Source organism: Lissotriton vulgaris, chromosome 2_1, assembly GCF_964263255.1.
Source record: "Lissotriton vulgaris chromosome 2_1, aLisVul1.2, whole genome shotgun sequence".
NCBI classification, from domain to species: Eukaryota; Metazoa; Chordata; class Amphibia; order Caudata; family Salamandridae; genus Lissotriton; species Lissotriton vulgaris.
The window spans coordinates 935,949,738-935,976,711 of record NC_141687.1 but is presented as its reverse complement, the minus strand read 5'-3'; positions in this window follow the sequence as shown (position 1 = coordinate 935,976,711).

Genomic DNA, 26,974 nt, shown 5'->3' with positions numbered 1-26,974 from the left:
TGGTGATGTGTGTTTCCTGGTGTGTGGTCTGTGCAGGTGGTGGGCTCACCACAGGGCAGCTGGCCTGCCCTGCTTCTGGGATGGGGTGCAGAGGCTATCTACGAACTGTTGGAGGGTGTCGGTGCAGATGACTAGGGGGTTCTCTTCATCGTCACTGAAGATATGTCTGGTCAGCTCTGCAGGAGGTATTGTTTGTCCCTCTGCAATGTGAAATGGCAGATGCAGGTTTACAGAGTTGTACATGTATGTTGGAAATTTTCAGATGTTTACGTTCAGACTGCATGTCAATGTACATGGTGATTGTTCTGGTGTAGCTGGCTATTTGATGGCAGTCAGTGTGTTTTTCGACTACATGACGGATGTGTGGTAGTACCCGTGCATTGTCATCACACAGTGTCAGGCAATGCCTGATCTGAGTGGACAGGTACTACGGGACCTGTTGTGTGTCGTGTCCTATGGTGCTGGTGTTGCACTTTGTACCTCATTGCCGTCATTGCTGATGTTCTGAGATTGCTATGTGTGTGCTACATTGTGGGAGAGTCGCCCCTGCAGCTCTGATTTCGTGTAGCCTTCTCCTTTTGAGGCAGAGTGCCTTTGAATTGTGTCCTTTTCGGGGCCTGTTTTGTTTGTGACTTGGGTCATATGTGCTCTCGGACAGATCTTTGTGGCCTTGGGCATTGTTTGTCTGTTGCGTGTATTGTACGGCATGGGTTGTGTGTGCACGTGGACATTTCGGAGTGTTACCTGCTCCTTTATGGATGTGATGCGCACTGGGATACCTCCATGTAGATTTATCGGCCATCTCATATTTTTGGGCTGCTGCCATGCTATCGGGCATGCAGTGTTACTTGCATAGTCAGTGTGGGTCACAGAGCCGCTGTTTTGCTGGATTCAGCACATGTGCATGTGTTGGTTGTGTTATTGGTGAGCTGGAGGGGGCCCCTTTGTGCACATTGTGGACGGGGCCACTTGGTGTTTCTATGTGTGCTGCAGTGTGACAAGGCTCTCAGTGACATGATCCAGGGTCATTGTGGTTGTGCAGTGTGCTACACATAATTGTACATGTGTGCCATTATACCTATCTCCCCCCTGTACCCCCGTCCCTGGTCGTTACTCACCCTGTTGCTGTTGGGTCAGGTTGTATCATGTTGTGTCCAGGCCCCCAATTCCTGCCACCGTCTCCACACTGCTGACTGTGGCCACCATTTCCTCCAGCTCATCAATCACCTCCTGTATCACAGGACTCCTCCCACCTCCAGTCGCTCTTGCTGCCTTCCTGTTGGCAGAGAACTTCTCCTTGGTTTGGCTGTGCACTTCATGCCAGCACATCTTGACTTCCTCCAGTGACCTCCGACTGCATTGACGATGTTTACAATGGCCTGCCATATTTCCATTTAGGGTTCGAGTGCTGCAGTGGAGGTGGCGGATAGTTGTTGGTAGTGTCCTATGACCTCCGTGAAGATGGTCCCGTCTTCCTGTGGACTGGACCCTGTCTTCCTCTTGTCCTTGCCCTTCCCCGAACACGGGGTTCCATGCTGGTCCTCCGTGGGGCTTGTGGGGTTCGGCTTGTCCTCTGCACTTGGTCCGGGTGCATCCATGGTGCTCCGCAGTTTGAAATGTTTTTTTTTCTTTCATGGTGCATTTTCCCGCCAGACGCGTGGGTTTTGCAGGCCTGTGGCTGGTTTTCTCTGATTTTTGTACCGCAATTGATCTCGTCGCATTTTGTTTGCGTTCGCATTTTGTATTTTTGCTGCGTGTTGTTGATTTTCTCACTGATTTTTCACGCGTTATCGGATGACTATCACATGCTTCCACAGTGTTGTGAATTCCACGTTGACACAGGCTTATTTTCCCGCGATGGGCTGCGATGTTGAAAGTTCCGTTACGCTAATCTTGCGATAGTTATCACACGTTCTTGTGAATATACCTCTTAGATTTTTTAATTAACCCTGCCCAGTTTGCCTGCTCTGTTAGAGTCCAGATAAAGTTGGCATTTTATGAGCAAGCGCAGCGTATGCGTAGGCAACAAGCTGCTCAGCTTCCCTCTTATTACCATGTTTTACCATCTGGCCATTAGATGGAATTCTACCTCTCCTATAGTTGAAATGCTCAATATAGGTTTTATTCAACTAGGCTCAGTTTGGGGGTCATTGCATTTTCTCTTATCACAACGAGGGGCATGGTTTGAGAATCTCCCTTTTTGCCTTTAAGATAATATATCAAGGCAAAGCACATTGCACTTTTTGCTTTTTTGTGCACTTCATAAATCAGTGAGAACAAGTGTTTTAATTCATTTCAGTAAGGTTTTAGATTTTTACAGCACCTTGACTCAATAGCGATTTGCCAAACTGCGATTCATTTTTATCAGAGGGTCACTTAACATCAGGAAATGATATTAATAATTGGTTTTGGTTAGATTTTTGTTTTGGGATATTATAATATCATGGATATTTTTAACCCATGTTTATACATGTTGAGATTCTAAATCTTTTTATTTGTCTTATGAAATTAAACGTGCATCTAATATATTTATAATCAGGCATTTGATGGCGTTTGCAGCTGAATAAAGTTTTATGATTGACTAACTTTATTAAAAAAAAACATTCACCTGGTATTGTATGTTATGTTGAGCTATATAGCGCACTAATCACCCAAGAGGGTATCCAGGTGTTTGGGCAAGGTATTTAGGTGTGCGGTCCTAAGGTGCTTAAATGAAGAGCCAGATCTTTATCTTCTATTCATGAAATTTGATGTGGTTTTACAAGCACAAATGTTTGCATATGTTTATTTTATTTGCTACTTGAACCATTCCCTTTGCTTTCATTTGGTGTAGCTTTTGAATCCTAGGTACACCTTCAAATTAAATTTCCTGTATGGTACCTCTGACTGAATTTCGTCACATTTTGCTGAATGTTTGCGAACATCTGCTTAAAAATAATGAATTCACATGACTGTAGAAATAACCATGATACTTAGGTCTGACAAAGCCTGTCTATTAGCCAAATATCTGCCAAGGTAGAAGGTGCTTTAAAATATTAATTAGTTATTGATCCACAGCTACCAATTCCGAGTAGAATCCTCCTGATGATCAATTATCCCAGATCCAATGCTAGGTTAGGAATTTGTGCTGCTGTGAATTAGTCATCATTGTGAAATCCTGACTACAGCAAGCAGCGATCGAACCAAAATTCATCAGAAATCTTCCTTGTAAGTTACATTATGCAATGCTGGTATTCTCTCCCACAGGGAGCCTTTTGTCACATAAGACTATGAGTTATGATGTGCTATAAAAATGAATGTTTTCTAGTTTTATCCTTTTAATGTATTTGGTACTCTTTCTTCACAGACATACTTTAATAGTTTATCCCACCTTTAAGTTTGCCTTGTTTTTACTTTTTTTGTCAAATATTAAAGTTTTTGAAAGCTTAAGCCCTGCAACAGGAACCATCTACAGCTCACATAGATTCAACATGGCAACATAACATAGGGTATTTGAAGATACAGAAAAATCATACAGTATTTGGACAGTAGGTACAAAAAATGTTGGTTCACCCAGTATTTAGTTTTTGGTGTTGCCAAGGCCTATGTTAGGAATGAGAATTTTGCAGTAGGTCACAAATGGCTATAAACAGCAACCATATTCACTATTGTCTGCTTCGATCCTCATTTCTCAGTACAAATTCACTTTGATTTGAAGCAGCAAATCGAAGCTATTTCAAAAGCCTAAAAGGTCCCCATTGCAGCTGATATAATTATAGTTAAGGCTTGGGAGCCTAGATTTCCCCTGTTTCCCAATGAGCTCCTCACTTTGGCAGGAAACTCTTGAGAGACGTCACAGTGAGCCCTACGGTAAATAGGTTGTCAAAGGGGCTGCAGCCTCGAACTGTAGAGCAGAGACTTTGCTGTGAACTTATTCTGCAGTACTGTTCGCGGGTAGTCTGAATCTACCATGGCACTGATTGGCACAAACCACTACATCACCGCATTAAAGGTAGCACGAGACGTGAAGAGAAGCAGACTGGGTCTTTTGAACTTTGTTGGAAATTCATTTAAAAATAAAATGTAACTTGCATAACAAGTTAGAATGACAAATCTGCCTTGGGCTTCAAGCATGACATGCAGACATTTGGGGCAGATGTATCAAGACTCAATTTTGCGATTTCTAAATAGCGATTTTTAAGGAATCGCTATTTAGAAATCGCAAAATGGGATGTATGTAAAAAATCGCTATTTTTTAGTGATTTCTTAATCTACCTTAATTGTGAATTCGCAATTTGCGAATTCGCAATTAAGGAATAATTTCCCATTCATTCCTATGGACCAGGAGGCCCATAGGAATGATTGTGAAATTATTCTCAATTTGCGATTCGCAATTTGCAAATCACAAATTGAGAATAATTTCAAGGGTGCAGGGGTGTCTCAAGGACACCCTGCTGCACCCCTGTAATGTCCATGTGTGTACATATGGCGCACATACATACCCTATGTAAAATGTAACTTGCATAACAAGTTAGAATGACAAATCTGCCTTGGGCTTCAAGCATTACATGCAGACATTTGGGGCAGATGTATCAAGATTCAATTTTGCGATGTCTAAATAGCGATTTTTAAGGAATCGCTATTTAGAAATCGCAAAATGGGATGTATGTAAAAAATCGCTATTTTTTTGTGATTTCTTAATCTACCTTAATTGTGAATTCGCAATTTGCGAATTCGCAATTAAGGAATAATTTCCCATTCATTCCTATGGACCAGGAGGCCCATAGGAATGATTGTGAAATTATTCTCAATTTGCGATTCGCAATTTGCAAATCACAAATTGAGAATAATTTCAAGGGTGCAGGGGTGTCTCAAGGACACCCTGCTGCACCCCTGTAATGTCCATGTGTGTGCATATGGCGCACATACATACCCTACGGGCATGTGTGTGCGTCACATGCCACCTAAAAAAAATTCAAATTGTGCATTTTTAATAGAATTCGCAAATTAACATCAACTACAAGTTAGTGTTAATTTGCAATTTCTTAACCAGAATTCGCAATTGAAAAATGCTACATACATAGCATTTAAGGAATCGCAAAATTGCGATTTCTTAATTGCTATGGCAAAATAAGGAATCGCACATTTTTGCGAATCCTTAATTTGCAAATTTTTGATGCATGCCAAAACATGCAAATAGACCGTTTGCGATTCGCAAAGGCTGAAATTCTTTGAATTTCAGTCTTTGCGATTCGCAAACGGCTTGATACATCTAGGCCTTGGTGCTTAAAGAAAAGAAAAAAAACGAGGCTTTGGTATTCGCAGGTCTTTCACCAGACGATTTCCCTTAATATATTATGTTCTTCAGAATCCTAACACATGCACAAAATATAATTCATAGTTAATATGACAAGTTTAGATTCTGTCTTAACTATAGAATGTGTTTTTTTTAACTTACACTAATTATTAAACGTGTGCAACATTAATGTTTAGTTTGTAATAAATCAACATGCCATTTAAAAGTGCAGAAAACTGTGGCAGCTAACTAGAATTAACAGTTTGTAGAGATGCAGCTTGCTTAAAGACAATTTGACCTTCCAGATAACAGTAGAATGTGTCTTTAGTTTGCCTCCCATAAACTTCTGCATGTAACCTCAGATGTGTTGCTTGTGAAATTAAATTAAATGAAAATTGAATTTCTAAAGCGCGACGATCCCCTGGGGTATCAGGGCGCTACGAGGAATCGGACAACACGAAGGCTCTGGAAGATACCAAAGTTATTTATTGAAGAGCTACGTTTTTAGACTCTTCCTGAATTCCCATAGAATTGTCTTAATTTTTAGTTCAGTTTGAAGCGAATTCCACAGCCTTGTTGTACATAAAATGAATCCTCTCCCTCCCCAGTTAGTTGTCTTAAATCTAGGGATTACAAGATTTCCACTGGTGGATGAGCGCAGGGAGCGTGCTGGGGTGTAGCGTTGAAAACACTGTATCAGATACTCAGGGTCAATGCCTTGTGCTCTGAAGGCAATGCTGAGTGCCTTAAACTGATTCGGTTTATATATAGGGAGCCCATATAATTGGAGCAGTGCTTGAGATGTGGATTTATATTTTGGACTGCCTAGCAATAACTGTGCTGTGGCGTTCTGCAGTGTTTGTAACTTACATAAAAAAATGTTTTCGAATATTGAGTAAAAGCTCAATACAGTAGGCTTTGGTATTCGCAGGCCTTTAACCAGGAGCTTTCCCTTAATACATTATGTTCTTTAGAATGCTAACACTAGCACAAAATATAATTTATAGTTAATGTGACAAGTTTAGATTCTGTCTTAACTATTGAATGTGGTTTTTTTAAACTTACAATAATTATTAAACATGTGCAACATTAATGTGTAGTTTGTATTAAATGAACATGACATTTAAAAGTGCAAAAAACTGTGACAGCTAACTAGAATTAACAGTTTGTAGAAAAGCAGCTTGCTGAAAGACAATTTGAGCTTCCAGATAACAGTAGAATGTGTCTTTAGTTTGCCTCCCATAAACTTCTGCATGTAACCTCACATGTGTTGCTTGTGAAATGAAATGAAAATTGAATTTCTAAAGCACGACAATCCCTCGGGGTATCTAGGTGCTAAGCGGAAAAAGACAACATGAAGGCTCTGGAAGATACCAAAGTTATTTATTGAAGAGCCAAGTTTTTAGATTCTTCCTGAATTCCATTAGGATTGTCTTACATTTTAGTTCTGTTGGAAGCGAATTCCACAGCCTTGATGTACATACAATGAATCCTCTCCCTGCCCAGGTACTTTTCTTAAATCTAGGGATTACAAGATTTCCACTGGTGGATGAGCGCAGTGAGCTTGACGGGGTGTGGCCTTGAAAACGCTGTATCAGATAATCAATGCCTTGTTCTCTGAAGGCAATGCAGAGTGCCTTAAACTGAATCAATTTATATATAGGGAGTCAATGTAATTGGATCAGTAATCGAGATGTAGATTCATATTTTGAAATGCCTGGCAATAACAGTGCAGCGTTTTGCAGTGTTTGTAACTTACGTAAAAATTGGTTTAGAATATTGAGTAAAAGCACATTACAATAGTCTACTTTAGATGAAATAGGAGTAGTAACAACCATCTTCTGCAGACTTGTTGGAATGAAAGGCAATACTTTCCTTAGAGTTTTTAAAATAAAGAAACACAATGAGGTGATATGATGTATTTGTCCTTCAGAGGATAGTTTAGTGTCAATGATTACTCCAAGGTGTTTTGCTTTGCCCCTGGGGATAGGTAGACTCCCTTCACCAGTTTTTTGAGCAGTAAAAAGGATTATTGCTGAACAACAGGACCTCAGTCTTCGATGAGTTTTGTTTTAGGCAGTTATTGTTCATCCACTTCCCAATTTGAAGCATACAGTCATGAAACTGGGCTGCCATGGCTTCCGGATTGTTGGTGACAGATACAACAATCTGCGTGGCATCTGTGTACGAAACCAAAGAAAAACTGAAGGACCTGATCAGATTCTGAAGTGGGGTAACATTGAGCCCTGAGGAAACCCACAAGGTAGCGAGAAAGCTGGCGAGGTAAGTTCTCCAAGAGAGACCCCCTGGATATGGTCAGCTAAAATGGAGGTGATAAACTGAAGTGCCTTATCCTTGATCCCAATTGATTTAAAGCGATTGATTAGGAGAGCATGGTTAACCATATAAAATGTGGCTGAAAGATATAAAAGGATCAAAGCTGCATTTTCACCTCTATCTATCATCTGTCTAATTTCTTCCGTAGCTTTGACCAGCTCCAGCACAGTACTATACTAACTATGAAATCCGAACTGTTTAGGAAGAAGACACGTTGTTTTGTCTAGTAAAGTAGTTTATTCTTGATTAACAATTTGTTCAACCAATTTGGCGGGAAATGGTAGTTGTGTGATTGGGCAACAATTATTAGGGTCAGCGATAACCAGGTTGATTTTTTTAACAGTGGAAGAATTAGACCCTTTCTTCCAGTCTATAGGAAAATATCCAGCTTCGAATAAGTTGCTAAACATGGCTGTGATGTTTGTGGCTATCACCTCTGCGGATAAATGAATTATTCTGGCTGGTCATGGGTCCTCAGAAGATCCTGATTTAATCTGCATCAGTATCCTTTGGGTCTGATCCACAATCAGAGGTCCAAAACATAGATAGAGTCATGAAACTTTGGGTCCTCTTATGTGGTCTGTTGTTTAAATCGACATTTAGATTAATGTCTAACTCTCTGACCTTCACCTGGAGCTCCATCCTTTTGAGTTTTCTCTCTTTATTTCAGCTGTCACCAGTGATATGAGTTTGCCCCTGATCACTGCCTTTATTGCATCCCCGATTGTAGCGAGAGGGGCTTCTGCGTTATCATTGGCCTCCAAATAATTAGTGATGACCTTCCTAATTTGCCCCTGAGCTTCTGGTTTGCGTACTAGTGTTTCCCTCAATTGCCAGTGTCTCTAAACCTGTCGTTGTAAGGGGGAGTGTAGCTCTAGTACTAATGCTGAGTGGTCGGAGAGAGATCTAGGTTCGATCTCTACCAAAGCTAACAGCTGGGATAGTTCTTGGGAGCCCAGGAAATACTTTATATTTGCATAGGACTTATGTGCATGAGAAAAGAATGTGAAGTCCCTGGTGTTTGGGTGACTAGTACTTAATCAATCCCGAAGGCCAGCTTCTTTTAACCAAGCGATGCTGTCTCCCGAGAAAGACCCTGACCCCCCTCTCTGTATGCAGAGCAATCCATGTGTTTATCCATAACTAGATGTAGGTCACCCCCTATCAGAATCAGGTGGTCGTGTGAGAGAAGATATTCCGTGAATGCGTCCCGGATGAAGCATTCCTGTCCCTCATTTGGTGCGTATATAATGCCCAAGTAGGAGTTTAAGTGCCCAGCTGTATTTGGTATACCAAAAGGTGGCACTTGAGTTCCGCCAGTTTAGGGCCAATAGTGCTTTTCAATGTGTGAGAAAACAGGATGGCCACCCAGTCTTGCGCCCAGTTGAAGAAAATAGCTGTTAAGGAAAGGTTCTAGATTTAAGGTGTTGGGTATCCCCGACAGGAGGAGAGTCTCCTGAAGGAGGCAAATGTCTGCCTGGAATTTTCTAAGTAGGAGAGGATAGCCTTCCGCTTGACCTGGTTGTTCAGGCTTTTCATTTTCAAGGACAGAATCTTGAGGGGACCACCTGACGCCATATTAGGTGTACGGAAGTTTGCCTCATGGAAGGGCCTTGACCATCCGACCCCCCTTCCCAAAAGGGCAAGTATATTGATGTCATGGGTCCCTGTAAGCAAGGTCAGGGTCTCCCTTGACTGTATCATATATTGTTACTTTGTGAACAAACAAGCAAAATAAAAACACCCGTAAACATAACTGAACAATCTGGTGGGGGGAAGAGGGCCTTCAAACGGATCCCCTCTTGCCCACCCGCGAGAAAAGTATCTGGTGGGGTTTGTCGTGACAAGAGGTAGCTCCACTCACAGGCCCAAACAGCGAACTATGGGCTACCCCAGGGCCGCAGTGGGTACTTAAATTAGTTCAATCTGGCTCTTCTGCCGTGGCTGTCCCGGCGATGCTCTCTAGCACTGCTTTTCTTTGTTGTGCAATATCTTAAGAGCTTGGTTTTAGGGTTTCTTTGCCCCACCGCCTCCATTGCTGTCTTTCCCATTGGCCCACTCTGGCTTCAGCTTCATCTGCACTCCCGGTCCGAGACTCGGATGCTCTATCAGGAGTAGGTCACAGGCAGCACTTAGAGACCGGACCTGGTGTGTTTTCCCCTCCCATTCAAAAATTAAGTGGAATGGGTGACCCGATGCATAAGAGACATTGTGGTCCTAGAGAAAGGAGGTCTCAGGGTGAAATTATCGCAGTTTCTGGAGGGTAATAGCAAAGAGGTCTTGGAATAACTGTATCGAATGGCCCCTGAAAGTCATTGCTTCGGAGCCCCGTATAGATCTTTGAATGCGCTCCTTCCAGGGAAGCTGTGAAAACAAGCTAATATGTCTGATGAAGGCCTGTTAGAGGCTTACGACGGCCCCAAACGATGGACCTGATCCATGCGGATGACTGACGCGGATGTGTCCCCCACATTTTGGGCAACAGAGCTTGGACAAATTCTTCCATGTTTCCTGCTTTTGCGGAGGATAGCACATTCCGAATCCTTATGTTGTTATGTCTCCATCTATTTTCCAGGTCCTCCGTGTGCACCTGGAGTTCGATTTGTCTTTCTGAGAGACATAATATTTCTTGGCAGAGTTGCTCCATCTCCTCCACCCTGGCTGTTTCATTTGCCTCTAGGGTGTCTACCCTGTCCCCCAACTCCGATATCTCTTGCCTGAGTCGCTGTAAGTCCTTGGCCAAGTCCCCTTTGATCTGCTGAAGATCTCTTTAAGTAAAATGAATAGTGACTCCAAATAGGAGCAAGTGATAGGGGCTTCTCTATCACTACCCCCTTTGGGAGGCAGGGCGTCTAGCTGATGAAGAAATCAGATGTTAAAAATCACGGAGGTATTTCCTAAAATGGCCTAATAACGGTAAAAGTTCTCTGATCCTGCCGTACAGTCCTTGGTTGCTTGATTCCGGTCTAGGAAAGACATGGCTTGGTAGTTCAGGCTGGACTGTTCACATGAGGCACAGGGTCAAGGTTGATTTGCATATAGCCATTGTCTGACCTAGGGTGGTGTGGAGTGCATAGAAACTGTGGATGTAGGCCCAGATCTTTGTACTGGGGTGAATGTAAGACATTGTTCTGCATTCTGTCCATCAACTGTGTTTTTTGCAATTTTCACCCCGAGTGGGCTGGGTATGCTCAGACGTGAGTCTCAGGCTCTCCACATCACTGGAGTCAAGCTATACAGGCTGAAGAAGGATGATAGCAGGAAACCGGTCCTTGGATGCTTGATTCCGGTCTAGGAAAGACATGGCTTGGTAGTTTGGGCTGGACTGTTCCCATGAGGCACAGGGTCAAGGCTGATTTGCATATAGCCATTGTCTGACCTAGGGTGGTGTGTTGAGTGCAAAAAAACGATGGATTGTGGCCCAGATCTTTGTACTGAGGTGAATGTAAGACATTGTTCTGCATTCTGTCCATCAACTGTGTTTTTTGCAATTTTCACCCAGAGTGGGCTGGGTATGCTCAGACGTGAGTCCCAGGCTCTCCACATCACTGGAGTCAAGCTATCCAGGCTGAAGAAGGCTGATAGCCAGAAACCGGTCCTTGGATGCTTGATTCCGGTCTAGGAAAGACATGGCTTGGTAGTTCGGACTGGACTGTTTCCATGAGGCACAGGGTCAAGGCTGATTTGCATATAGCCACTGTCTGACCTAGGGTGGTGTGGAGTGCAAAAAAAATGATGGATTTAGGCCCAGATCTTTGTACTGGGGTGAATGTAAGACATTGTTCTGCATTCTGTCCATCAACTGTGTTTTTTGCAATTTTCACCCCGAGTGGGCTGGGTATGCTCAGACGTGAGTCCCAGGCTCTCCACATCACTGGAGTCAAGCTATGCAGGCTGAAGAAGGATGATAGCCAGAAACCGGTCCTTGGATGCTTGATTCCGGTCTAGGAAAGACATGGCTTGGTAGTTCGGGCTGGACTGTTCCAATGAGGCACAGGGTCAAGGCTGATTTGCATATAGCCATTGTCTGACCTAGGGTGGTGTGATGAGTGCAAAGAAATGATGAATTTAGGCCCAGATCTTTGTACTGAGGTGAATGTAAGACATTGTTCTGCATTCTGTCCATCAACTGTGTTTGTTGCAATTTTCACCCCGAGTGGGCTGGGTATGCTCAGACGTGAGTCCCAGGCTCTCCACATCACTGGAGTCAAGCTATCCAGGCTGAAGAAGGCTGATAGCCAGAAACTGGTCCTTGGATGCTTGATTCCGGTCTAGGAAAGACACGGCTTGGTAGTTCATACTGGACTGTTCCCATGAGGCACAGGGTAAAGGCTGATTTGCATATAGCCACTGTCTGACCTAGGGTGGTGTGGAGTGCAAAAAAACGATGGATTTAGGCTCAGATCTTTGTACTGGGGTGAATGTAAGACATTGTTCTGCATTCAGTCCATCAACTGTCTTTTTTGCAATTTTGACCCCGAGTGGGCTGGGTATGCTTAGACGTGAGTCTCAGGCTCTCCACATCACTGGAGTCAAGCTATCCAGGCTGAAGAAGGCTGATAGCCAGAAACCGGTCCTTGGATGCTTGATTCCGGTCTAGGAAAGACATGGCTTGGTAGTTCGGACTGGACTGTTCCCATGAGTCACAGGGTCAAGGCTGATTTGCATACAGCCACTGTCTGACCTAGGGTGGTGTGGAGTGCAAAAAAACAATGGATTTAGGCCCAGATCGTTGTACTGGGGTGAATGTAAGACATTGTGCTGCATTCTGTCCATCAACTGTGTTTTTTGCAATTTTCACCCCGAGTGGGCTGGGAATGCTCTGACGTGAGTCCCAGGCTCTCCACATCATTGGAGTCAAGCTATCCAGGCTGAAGAAGGCTGATAGCCAGAAACCGGTCCTTGGATGCTTGATTCCGGTCTAGGAAAGACATGGCTTGGTAGTTCGGGCTGGACTGTTCCCATGAGGCACAGGGTCAAGGCTGATTTGCATATAGCCATTGTCTGACCTAGGGTGATGTGGAGTGCAAAACAAAAAAACGATGGATTTAGGCCCAGATCTTTGTACTGGGGTGAATGTAAGAAATTGTTCTGCATTCCGTCCATCAACTGTGTTTTTTGCAATTTTCACCCCGAGTGGGCCGGGTATGCTCAGATGTGAGTCCCAGGCTCTCTACATCACTGGAGTCAAGCTATCCAGGCTGAAAAAGGCTTATATCCAGAAATCGGACCTTGGATGCTTGATTCCGGTCTAGGAAAGACATGGCTTGGTAGTTCGGGCTGGACTGTTCCCATGAGGCACAGGGTCAAGGCTGATTTGCATATAGCCATTGTCTGGCCTAGGGTGGTGTGGAGTGCCAAAAAACGACGGATTTAGGCCCAGATCTTTGTACAGGGGTGAATGTAAGACATTGTTCTGCATTCTGTCCATCAACTGTGTTTTTTGTCATTTTCACCCCGGGTGGGCTGATAGCCAGAAACCGGTCCTTGGATGCTTGATTCCGGTCTAGGAAAGACATGGCTTGGTAGTAAAGGCTGGACTGTTCCCATGAGGCACAGGGTCAAGGCTGATTTGCATATAGCCATTGTCTGACCTTGGGTGGTGTGGAGTGCAAATAAATGATGGATTTAGTCCCAGATCCTTGTACTGGGGTGAATGTAAGACATCGTTCTGCATTCTGTCCATCAATGTGTTTTTTGCAATTTTCACACAGAGTGGGCTGGGTAAGCTCAGACGTGAGTCCCAGGCTCTCCACATCACTGGAGTCAAGCTATCCAGGCTGAAGAAGGCTGATAGCCTGAAACCGGTCCTTGGATGCTTGATTCCGGTCGAGGAAAGATATGGCTTGGTAGTTCGGGCTGGACTGTTCCCATGAGGCACAGGGTCAAGGCTGATTTGCATATAGCCATTGTCTGGCCTAGGGTGGTGTGGAGTGCAAAAAAACGACAGATTTAGGCCCAGATCTTTGTACAGGGGTGAATGTAAGACATTGTTCTGCATTCTGTCCATCAACTGTGTTTTTTGCAATTTTCACACCGAGTGGGCTGGGTATGCTCAGACGTGAGTCCCAGGCTCTCCACATCACTGGAGTCAAGCTATCCAGGCTGAAGAAGGCTGATAGCCAGAAACCTGTCCTTGGATGCTTGATTCCGGTCTAGGAAAGACATGGCTTGGTAGTTTGGGCTGGACTGTTCCCATGAGGCACAGGGTCAGGGCTGATTTGCATATAGCCATTGTCTGACCTAGGGTGGTGTGGAGTGCAAAAAAAGATGGATATAGGCCCAGATTGTTTTACTGGGTAAATGTAAGACATTGTTCTGCATTCTGTCCATCAACTGTGTTTTTGCAATTTTCACCCCTTGTGGGCTGGGTATGCTCAGACGTCAGTACCAGGCTCTCCACACCACTGGAGTCAAGCTATCCAGGCTGAAGAAGGCCGATAGCCAGAAACCGGTCTTTGGATGCTTGATTCCGGTCTAGGAAAGACATGGCTTGGTAGTTCGGGTTGGACTGTTTCCATGAGGCACAGGGTCAAGGCTGATTTGCATATAGCCATTGTCTGACCTAGGGTGGTGTGGAGTGCATAAAAACTGTGGATGTAGGCCCAGATCTTTGTACTGGGGTGAATGTAAGACATTGTTCTGCATTCTGTCCATCAACTGTGTTTTTTGCAATTTTCACCCCGAGTGGGCTGGGTATGCTCAGACGTGAGTCCCAGGATCTCCACATCACTGGAGTGAAGCTATCCAGGCTGAAGAAGGCTGATAGCCAGAAACCGGTCTTTGGATGCTTAATTCCGGTCTAGGAAAGGCATGGCTTGAAAGTTCGGGCTGGACTGTTCCCAGGAGGCACAGGGTCAAGGCTTATTTGCATATATCCTTTTTCTGACCTAGGGTGGTGTGGAGTGCAAAAAAAGATGGATTTAGGCCCAGATCTTTGTACTGGGGTGAATGTAAGACATTGTTCTGCATTCTGCCCATCAACTGTGTTTTTTGCAATTTTCACCCTGAGTGGGCTGGGTATGCTCAGATGTGAGTCCCAGGCTCTCCACATCACTTGAGTCAAGCTATCCAGGCTGAAGAAGGCTGATAGCCAGAAACCGGTCCTTGGATGCTTGATTCCTGTCTAGGAAAGACATGGCTTGGTAGTTCGGGCTGGACTGTTCCCATGAGGCACAGGGTCAAGGCTGATTTGCATATAGCCATTGTCTGACCTAGGGTGGTGTGGAGTGCAAACAAATGATGGATTTAGGCCCAGATCTTTGTACTGGGGTGAATGTAAGACATTGCTCTGCATTCTGTCCATCAACTGTTTTTTTTTGCAATTTTCACCCCGAGTGGGCTGGGTATGCGCAGATGTGGGTATTGCACCGTTACAACACAACTTTTACAACGCACTACCATTACATCGCAACTTTTACAACGCAAATACCATTACAATGCATGCCATTACAACGCATGTCATTACATAGCAGATACTATTACAACGCATGCCATTACATCGTAAGTATAGGTAAGTATATTAATTTTATTTAATTTTATTTTTCATTATTTTATTAATTTAATTAATATTATAAATAAAATAAAATATTAATATATTAATTTAAGTAATTTTGGGGTATTTTTATGTTTTAGGGCTGGGTTTGGTTTTTGGGGTACAGGGGTATTTTTAGGTTTTAGGGCTGGGTTTGGTTTTTGGGGTACATGGTTATTTTTAGGTTTTAGGGCTGGGTTTGGTTTTTGGGGTCCAGGGTTATTTTTATGTTTTAGGGCTGGGTTTGGTTTTTGGGGTACAGCGGTATTTTTAGGTTTTAGGGCTGGGTTTGGTTTTTGGGGTACAGGGGTATTTTTAGGTTTTAGGGCTGGGTTTGGTTTTTGGGGTACATGGGTATTTTTAGGTTTTAGGGCTGGGTTTGGTTTTTGGGGTAGAGGGGTATTTTTAGGTTTTAGGGCTGGGTTTGGTTTTTGGGGTACAGGGGTATTTTTAGGTTTTAGGGCTGGGTTTGGTTTTTGGGGTACAGGGGTATTTTTAGGTTTTAGGGCTGGGCTTGCTTTTTGGGGTACAGGGGTATTTTTAGGTTTTAGGGCAGGGTTTGGTTTTTGGGGTACAGGGGTATTATTAGGTTTTAGGGCTACGTTTGGTTTTTGGGGTACAGGGGTATTTTTAGGTTTTAGGGCTGGGTTTGGTTTTTGGGGTACAGGGGTATTTTTAGGTTTTAGGGCTGGGTTTGGTTTTTGGGGTACAGGGGTTTTACGACTTAAAATAAATTAAATAATTAAATGAATTTAATTAAATTTAAATAAATTAATTACAATATTTACAATTAAAAAATTAATTGAATTACATTACTTAAATTAAATTAAATTAATTACTTTTTTTATTTATTTTATTTATTATAATTAAATAATATTTTTTACAATTTTTAAATTAATTACATTTCTTTAATTATATTAAATTAAATTATATTAAGTATTATTTTAATTTTATTTATATTATGTTTATTGTAATAAATTACATTATATTATTTACTATTTATACATTTATTATATTTCATTAATTATATTATATTAAATATATTATTTTAATTACAATTTTAATATTAATTAAATTACTATAATTAAATTAATTAATTTAAATTAATTAAATTAACTTTATTACATTTTAAAAAAAAAAGATATACTTACCTATACTTACGATGTAATGGCATGCGTTGTAATAGTATCTGCTATGTAATGACATGCGTTGTAATGGCATGCATTGTAATGGTACCTGCGTTGTAAAAACTGCGTTGTAACGGTCTGCGTTGTAAAATAACGCGTTGTAACGTCATAGATCCGCAGATGTGAGTCCCAGGCTCTCCACATCACTGGAGTCAAGCTATCCAGGCTGAAGAGGGCTGATAGCCAGAAACCGGTCCTTGGATGCTTGATTCCAGTCTAGGAAAGACATGGCTTGGTAGTTCGGGCTGGACTGTTCCCATGAGGCACAGGGTCAAGGCTGATTTGCATATAGCCATTGTCTGACCTGGGGTTGTGTGGAGTGCAAAAAAACAATGGATTTAGGCCCAGATCTTTGTATGAGGGTGAATGTAAGACATTGTTCTGCATTCTGTCCATCAACTGTGTTTTTTGTACAATTTCCTCTTTCAGAATTGTGAGAGATAATAAAAGTGATGTGCAAGGGGATACCGTTTCCAAGATTTCCTAAGAAAATACTGTATTTCTAAAGCTTAGAATGGAATTTATTAGTAATTTACTAAGTTTTTATTGAAGGTAGTGCATGTAGTCCTGTGCAAATTTATCAGTCTCTACATAGTCCAGGTTGGTGATTTATGAAAGATTAAAAAGACCTGAAGTACCAAAAGATCAAATAAATAATAGAAAGTATAAAAGTATCACAAGGTGATGTAAATACCGAAGTAAGTTTGTTTACATTTTACAGGTTTCCTCAATTTTTCAAAATACACAGCAATAATTGATGTCACGTTCAGTTCTGTAAAGTAAGATACAATGTGCAGTATTGTGCAATTTTTATCATGCTGGTATCATCTATTATCCCTTATTACTGTTATTAAACTCTGTAATAGGTTTGACAAAATATATACTTGACAGTGCAAAATAAACTCACTCTTAAATTCTGTCTTGTAAGCAAAGAGAAAATTTCAAATATATATGGTAAGGTTGGCATCCAGGTAGATACTAATGCAAACAAGCGTTTACAGACAATGTCATCGTAATTAGATCTAGTATGTGTAGGAGGGGAGGGCAGTGAGGTATAGTCTTTGAGTCTAAACAAGTTTTAATTTAAAACGATAGTATGCAAAAATAATAATTCGAAAAAATAAGCATTTATTTTGGAGAATTATTTTTAGAGGAATGGCAGTCCAAGCGCTAACTGAAAATTGCAGTATTAATCCGATATGCGGCGATAGTCCCGTGTTTGATTCAGGAACCCCCGCCATTTTTAAATGTTATGAACCGGAAGTGGCAAAGCACAAATCCCTTTCTGTTACAGAAAAGTCGTTGAATTCACGGTTTCACAAATCTACAAAAACAAGAGTCTGGGCTTGAAAAAGAAGTAATATTCCGCCCACGGTTATATGTTTTTAGATTTTTTTTAAGAAGTAACTATGCAATCATCGATCGGGTACTTTATGCCATGATCATCAAAAACGGACTTACTAAAAACCGGTTTAGTGGCTATTTTGTAGTGGTGACTAATACCAAAGTACCTAGAGAAGAGATTTGGTGGCAATTTAAAAGTGGTGACTATTGCCGAGAACTGAGACAGAAGAATGAACCTATCTGTCTCAGTTATCGGTGGCCATCTTAGAAGGGTGAAATATATATACCCGGTCATCATAATGTGATGACATAAGGCATATTATGTAAAATGAATATAGCTACATTTTATAAAAGCAGGAGGAAACAGTTTCAAAACTCCACATAATACAAGAGTGTTAAAAATAACCTCTTGATTTTGATTTGTCACAGTTTGATCGAGAATATGTTCAGCTGTTAATGAAATATTCCGTTTCCTATCTACAGAGCCACTATTCAAGATTAAGCAATTTAACCAAATATGGATATTGTTTTTTTTTTTCTGAAGGAGCAAATTATATATATTGTACATTCTTAGCAGACTCGATTGTTTCATAAAAGACATTATAAGAGCACAATATCAATCTGTCTCATGAGTCCTCTTTAACTGTAAAAGGTCTCTCAAGGCTGTTTTTTAGTCTTTTTAGTCTTTTCAGAGCCACTGATGCCACTCATGTTCCTGATTTAGGCCTTTCCCCACTGTCTCCATACCTATAATCAGGGCACTCTCCTCTTTTTGTAATCGTGATTACAGATTGCCTCCACGTTTGTGCTGTTGTAGTTTTTTTCGACCTACAAATGTAAATGACAGTTGGTGACTGTGATTTTTCAGAAAGTTGTTTACCAAGGATTGTCTTGTGTCTGCTTTGTGGATATTGCGATAATGTTCTTGGATGCGTGTTTTTAAAGGTCGTATTGTGGTTCCAATGTAGTTTTGTCCACACGGACAGGTGATGAGATAGATCACATTAATACTTTTACAGTTGATAAAGTCATTGATTTTAAATTTGTGGCCATTAATTGTCACGTTTTTTGTTTTTGATCTCCCCAATTTGCAAATTGAACAGTTGAAGCAGGTAAAAAAGCCCTTTGGTTGCTGCAAAAAGGCGATCGGTTTATCTTTTATATCCAGAAAGGATGGACAAAGAATGTCTCGAAGATTTTTACTTCTTGAGAAACTGATTTGTGGTTTATCATGTAGTATAGTGGAGATAGTTGGATTGTCTTTTTAAGAGATGCCAATGTTTATTCAGAATCTTGCGAATATGAAAGTGTCCGTTGTTATATTGTGTGTTAAAACGGATTACTGCTTTATGATCTTTGATTTAGTTGTTGTGCAATACAGTTTATCTTTCAGTATCAGAGAAATGTTTTTCAGCTTTATTAGGAATATGGTTTTTGTATCCACGCTGTTTTAATTGTTGTGTAATTTGATCAGAGTCAGCTTGATATTCCTCATTGGTACTGCAGTTCATCCTGGCTCGTCGATATTCACCTGCTGGAATGTTCATTACGGTGTGACCGGGATGACTGCTAGAGGCATGAAGGATAGAATTTGCAGATGTGGGCTTTCGATGTATTTTTGTTTGTAGTTTGTTGTTCTCAATGTAAATTAATAGGTCCAAATATTCAATTTCAGTTTTTGAGATGGTGTATGTGATGTTGATTCCCCACTGGTTTGGTGTTAGAGAACTGAAGAAGGACCTAAGACTCTTTTCCAATCCTTGCCAAACCAGTAGGATATCATCTACATATCTTCCCCACATGATTATATTGTTTGTGATAACCGCATGTCTTTCATCCCATAGCCAGTGTTGTTCCACCTCTCCCATCAGGAGGCAAGCATATGGTGGGGCAAATTTAGCCCCCAATTGCCGTGCCTTGCAGTTGTAAGTAAACGTTTCCATTGAAGAGGAAATAGTTGTTGAAGAGACAGAACTCTAGCATGTCGAGGATCATTCTGTTCCTTGCAGTCAAGTGGACAGATCTAGTCTGTAAGAATATTCTTGTTGCTGATATTCCATCAGAGTGTCGAATTGACGTATATAGACTAGTAATTTCAATTGCTGTAAGTATATAGTCATCTTGCCAAATGATATTTTCCAGTCTCTATAAGACATCCTTGGTATCCCTGATGTAGGATGGAAGAGCCTTCATTAACGGCTGTAATTCGGCTTCAATAAAAGAACCCACATTTGAACAAATTGAATCAATGCCCGCAATGATAGGTCTTCCCTTTGGGATATTTCCTGGTTTGTGCACCTTCGGTCGGAGATATAGGGTTGGTATAATTGGGTTATTAATGAATAGAAGTTGCTTTTCTTCCAATGATAAAAGATCTTTTTCATACCATCCATTGAGAAGAGCAAGAAGGTATTCTTGAATGATTTTGTCTGTAAAGGCTTGTTTGCATTAGTATCTAACCTGAAGGCCAACCTTACCATATATATTTGAAATTTTCTCTTTGCTTACAAGAAAGAATTTAAGAGTGAGTTTATTTTGCACTGTTAAGTATATATTTTGTCAAACCTATTATAGAGTTTAATAACAGTAATAAGGCATATTAGATGATACCAGCATGATAAAAACTGCACAATACTGCACTTTGTATCTTACTTTACAGAACTGAACTTGACATCAATTATTGCTGTGTATTTTGAAAAATTGAGGAAACCTGTAAAATGTATACAAACTTACTTAGGTATTTACATCACGTTGTGATACTTTTATACTTTCTGTTATTTCTTTGATCTTTTGGTACTTCAGGTCTTTTTAATATTTCTTAAATCACCAACCTGGACTATGTAGAGACTGATGAATTCGCACGGGACTACATGCACTACCTTAAAAACAAAACGTAGTAAATTACTAATAAATTCCATTCTAAGCTTTAGAAATACAGTATTTTCCTAGGAAATCTTGGCAACGGTATCCCCTTGCACATCACTTTTATTATCTCTCACAATTCTGAAAGAGGAAATTGTACGGCAGGATCAGAGAACTTTTACCGTTATTAGACAATTTTTAGTTACATTTTAGGAAATACCTTCGTCATTTTTAAATCTATAACTTCTGATTTGTTCATCAGCTAGATTCTTTCATCAGCTAGCTTTCCTGCACAAATTTCGTTGCACTTTTTACTTCCTTCTTTTTTCATTTCTTTTTTTGGGGTCAACAGTTATTACACACACTATTTTCTCACGATGTACTTTATTCTTTACAGCCTTGAGAAACCCCTTGCACTACCTGCCACATAGGGTGAAACACGTGTCGGCTGTCTTTCTTCATTGTTTAATAAATAAAAAATTTGGATAAACCAAACAAAATTTAATTGAATCATTAAACGGACTCGATGTGACTATGGCTTCTGCTTAATACTAAACCAAATTAAGGAAGGATTTACCCTTACAATCTATCTAAATGAGTGGAATACATACTCACCCCTAAACTAAATTTGCTGTAACTGTGTTGGGTTAGATTGTGGCCTTGCAAATTTGAGTGTGTGATTGTATCTGTGGTAATTGCATTTGTGGTAATTGCATTTGTGGTTAAATTATGTTGGGTTAGATTGCAGTATTACGAATATGAATGCATGAGTGAGTGGCAAGTAGTTAAAGAGAAGGAGCCTTATTTATGAAAACTGTTGCATCGCTGCGTGAAAACAGGGATGCAACAGTTTTCACTGTGCCCTCCTTGCTACATGATGTATGCATCGTATTTACTGTATGATGCATCATGTCGCAAGGAATGACAAGATATGTTGGCGCAAAACTGACGCATTGCTGGCGTTGTGTCGGAAGCGTGATGCAACTCCAGCAATGCAAGGGCAAGGGCTATGATTATAGCACAGAGTCACCCTTATGCCTGCCTCGAGGGAGGCGTAAGGATTTGACTCAGTGGCATCCTAGAAGTGAGGCAGTGAAATCTGATAGATGCCACTGCTCCACTTCTATGAGGCGTTCATGCATCGGAACACCCACCCTGCATACATTATACCTGGCGCAGGAATCAGGTGGCTCAGGGCTTTACAAACTGGTGCATCTGCCCAGATGCGTCACTTTGTAAATATGCTACAGCGTGGTGCATTGTTTACACCGCTGCTGCGTCACGAAAAGTGATGCAACTGCAGTGCAAAAGTGTCGCAATGGGCTCATAAATAAGCCTCAACAGATTTTGGATTTCAGGCTCGTCGAGGCCAAAAGATCTTGGGATAATCTTTTCTACCTTATTTTGTATAGCCTATGTACAGATAGTGGGTGTCAGGGTTTACCAAATGCATTTGTTTCTAATGCATCTTTGGTGTGTAGAGATATTCAACATATTATAAATCTTTGAGTTGAAAAGTAACTCAGTGTGCAGATGACAGCTGATGATTTGTGGCCTGTATGTTCCACACAAGTTTTTGGTTCTGCTGACAAAGCTTCTAACAGGCAAGGATTCTATATAGTAGATACTTAGGGCTGGATTCACAGAACTAATTTACGACAACATCCTAAACTTACTACTTTTGGTATTCACAGAAGGCATTTAGTGGTCTTGAATTAGGATTTTGTCCTAAATTAGGATTTTGTCTTTAAATTAGCATTTTGCCCTAAATTAAGATTTTGTCTTAAATTAGGATTTTGTCTTAAATTAGGATTTTGTCTTAAATTTAACTGGAACAGCCTTTGAGTATCTTGAGCAACATGATTTTCTCTAAACATTTGCATACAGACTTAACACAGTGTGCAAGCTTTATTAGGCCCAGAGACCCCATCCTTTGGGCCGTTAATTTTTTTAAAGGGGAGGGGCCCACGTCACCCTTCTCCCTCAGTCTTCTCAGTCCCTGGCAGCCCCATCCCGCAGGGCAATGAGTTTTTAAGAAGTGAAGGGACTATGCGGTATCCCTCCCTGAGCATCATTTGGTCCCCGGGAATCTATCCATGGGGATGTCCATTTTTTAAAGGGATTGGGGCTAGAGCCTTTTTAGACCCTGGGGACCCCCTCCCTATGTATCCAGTAGTTGATGAAGGGAGGGGTGACTTCAGTAATCTGAAACTGCAATCGACTGATGTAATGTTTCGACTCTTGCCAATGCATGGCCATGCTTGAAGATTTCAATTTCAGGCAAATGTTGCTTCTTTGCTCAGTTTTTCTCACTTTAATATTCCAAGTGGTTTTAACTATATACAAAAGGCCCAAGGATTTTTTAAAGAATAAATGCGATTACCTGTTTCTATTGATAAAGTGGTGAAATGCCCTAGGATAAAGGTGGTGGAAATGCACAATGATAAAACGAATAAAAAGAATAAAATAACAAAAGATTGCTACTCAGGAAAATTTTGGATAAAGAGGTTGAACAAACTGCAAACATTGGGTCTGAATGATAGTCTTAATGGTTTTTTATGATTCATTTTCTTTGTAATTCAATGTATTGTGGCCAGAAGAACCATTTTCACCACTAGGAAATAGTCTGATAAACATCTTTAGGTTGGAAGGATACATATGGGTATCTAGATGTATTGTCCTATGTAACCATGGTTGATTTATTCTTTAAACCTTATCTAGGAAATAATCTTGTTGACCAAACAGATATATTGTTTATACTTCATTATTGTTTGTTCAGGAGTTCATTAGTGAGTTTTGTTATGGTATTTTTCACAGTTTCTTTCTTTTATCCACTTTCACTAAGTGAAACCTGAGGACTTTAGGGGTGGAACTAAACACTTTTTTCAATGACTATTTAATCACAGGTTTTATTTAAACCATTATTGGCTCAAGAGCTTATTTTATTATTTTTTACTTTATCATTACATTAGATCTTTTAGTTTCCTTAAGCATTCCGTTGTTTAGGATCCATTTCAAAATGTCGTTTACAGTGATCACAAGGGGGTGGGTCACTATCTTGCTTCAAATGCAGGGCCGACTCTAGGGAGGTGCGAACGGTGCCACCTCACCGGACGCCGACTTGGGATCGGGGAGCCATGTTCAAACTTGCCTTACTCTTTATGAAAAACCCACGCTTTTCCTCACACAGAATGTATTAAGCAGAAATTTAGTGCCTGAAAATACAGGAGGAGGTAAGCAAAGATATTGACAATGAATTACACTCTACAATCTCATGTTCCCTGTGGCACTTTTAACTGTCTGTTACCGACATCTTGATAATTTTTCTTCAGAACTGGCATTTGCAACATATCTGTGTCCATGACAGGAATATTCTTCTCTTGTCAATCAGCTCTTCCAACTTAAACTTGCCTCATTCCTTTTCAAAAGTCCTGCGATTTTACTAAACTGGTGCTTATGTCTTACTTCTGCGCTCAGGACCCTAGGAACAGATAAGCAAGGTGTTATTTATTTATAAACTCTTCAGGATATATTTCACGCTCTTGATATTCTTTATTTGTGACATAAAATATAACCTGACATTTTTTCATGAGCGAAATTTGCGAATTCGTGTTCCGCAAATTCACGCGAAATCAAATTAGCAATCCGCAAAATCCACCAATTCGTGCGAATTTGCAGATTTTTGTTTTTTTGCGTGTTCGAGGGTTTTTTTGCGTTTCGCGGGGTTTTTTGCGTGTTTGCGGGGCTTTTTGTGTGTTCACGGGCCGTCATGAGTGATGTAATATGTGATGTCATCAGCAGTGCATTGCACGCGCAAGTTATAGTGAGTCCGACTAACTATAACGTGGGAATTTCAATGGTTTTATGTCAGTAAAATTTCCAGCTAACTATAACTGGTGTGAAACCTATGGTTTTTTCAGTGAATTTAATAGGTTTTTTAAATGCTAATTCCTAACTATAACTGGTGTGAAACCTATGGTTTTTTCAGTGAATTTCATAGGTTTTTTAAATGCTAATTCCTTTGTATATCGAGTTTCTAACCTTTTTTTTTTTACAATTTGCTGTTTTTTTTTAAGTATTCATTTTTTTAATAATTTTTTTCTTTTGCGCTCTGGGTGCGCGCTCGGGGAAGCTTTCAGCTAAGCTCTCCTGTAAGCTTCTTCGTGCGCTCATCTGAAAGCGCACCCAGAGCGCAACTGTCGTTCGTGAAAAAAAAATATGAATGAAAAGTTAATAATAATGCAAAACATTTCGTACCATACAAATAAAATTTTTTTTTTTTAATATGGAAAATGATTATGCATTTCTATGAAAGATTGATGACGTCACTTCGGCGCGCAACGTACGTGCCCTCGGAAGCGCCTACGTGCGCGGCTCCTAAACGCACGCAAAAGCGCCTACGATCGCGCCACGTTTGCGCCCCGGAAGCGCCTACGATCGCGCCACGTTTGCGCCCCGGAAGCGCCTACGATCGCGCCACGTTTGCGCCCCGGAAGCGCCTACGATCGCGCTGCGTAAACGCACCCGGAAGTGCACCTGAGCGCGCAGCGTAAGCGCGTCGGGTCATGTGACCCTAAAATAACACTTTTCATTGGTTGCTAACAGTTTTTTTTTACAATGAATGAAATCCCCACCCATTTCCTTCACTTCTTCTTTCACTTTTGTGACTGAAAGACCTGCCTGTTTTGCTCTTGCATATTTCTTGGATAATCATGGCTGCCAGATCATCCAGCAGTGAAGATGACTTCATTGATGAAGAGCCACCTACCCCAAAGAAGAAGGGACATTTCATCTGGAAATTTTTTAAGTTTCCTGCAGACCAGAAAAAGGTGAATGCACCAAAAGTAGAGTGCAGGATCTGCAAAAAGGTCCTGTCACGGGGTAACCCCCTAAAAAAATACTCTTTTGGCAACTTCACCATGATTCGCCATGTGGAGACCAAGCACCCCCAGAATTTTGCCCGGGAAAGTGTCAGGGCTCTGGCACAGGAGGTTCCTAGAGATGGGGCCTCTACATCAACCGGAGGAGCAACTTCTTCTGGAAGAGAACAAGCTCAGGGGCAGGTAGCAAACATCCAACCTGCATTCAACCATGGGGTCGTCAGATGCAGATACTGCAATCAACTCCTCACCTATAGGGAGCAAAGTGTCCTGCTCATGGTTCGGGCATTAGAGAACCATCACTGCCCTTCCCACCCCTAATTTTTTTCTTTTCTTTTTGCTCCTGTTGAGCAGTTTCTATTCCCTGTTTTTGTTCCTCTTCAGTTAAAAGAAGAAAACCAAAAGTTCTTTTCAGAACTACCTCCAATTCTCATCAAAGAGCTATAATCTTAAAAAATGAAGAGTAAGTGAAATATAGTGCATTGATAATTGAAAGGAGAATGAGTAAGAAAGAACAGAAAGGTATGAGAGGTGAAAGGAAGTGAAGTAGGAGGACTGAAAGAAGGTGAGTGTTAGAAAAGAAATTTATGACACAGTGAATAAACTGGAGGCCTCATTTCTGAAAAGTGACGCATCGCTACGTGAAAATAGCGATGCGTCACTTATCTGGACGCACTCCTTATGACATTCCACATATGTCATATTTAATATATGACTAATCAATTCGCAAGGAGTTACAGATATGTCAGTATTTCTGACATATCTCTAAACACAAAAGTAACGCATTGCAGGAGTGCGTCACAAAAGTGACGCAACTCCAGTAATGTGTCCTTTCACATGGAAAAAGCACCATGTGAAAGGTTTGCTATGAAGCAGGCGCAAGATTTTGGCGCAACTGCATCCTAAAAGTGACTCACTGCGTCATTATTACCAAGCTTTTTGCAAGGAACACCCCCTCTGCATGCATTATACCTGACACTATTTTTTAAAAAGTGACGCATCTAGGTACATGGGTCACTTTTTAAAACTCTGCGCCATATTGTATCTGCATCAGGTATAATGTATGCAGAGGGGGCAATCCCTCGCAAAAAGCTTGGTAATAACAACGTACTGAAATCTATGAGATTTCCCTGCGTCACTTTTAGGATGCTATTGCGTCAAAATTTTGCGCCGGCCTCGCATCACTTTTATGTTTACACATATGTCAGAAATACTGACGTATCTGTAACTCCTTGCAACATGATTCGTCATACATTAAATATGACACATCTGGAATGTCATAAGGACTGTGTACAGAAAAGTGACGCATCACACCAGCAGTGTAATAAAATGTGCCTCGTTGCACTATATTTAAAGGATGCAACAGCATCCTAAAAGTGACGCAGTGAAATCTCAAACATTTCACTGCGTCGCTATTACAAAGCTTTTTGTGGGGGAACACCCCCTCTGCATGCATTATACCTCACGCAGATATAATGTGGCGCTTGATTTTAAAAAGTGACCCATCTACCTAGATACCTCACTTTTTAAATATAACGCAACGCAACACATTTTT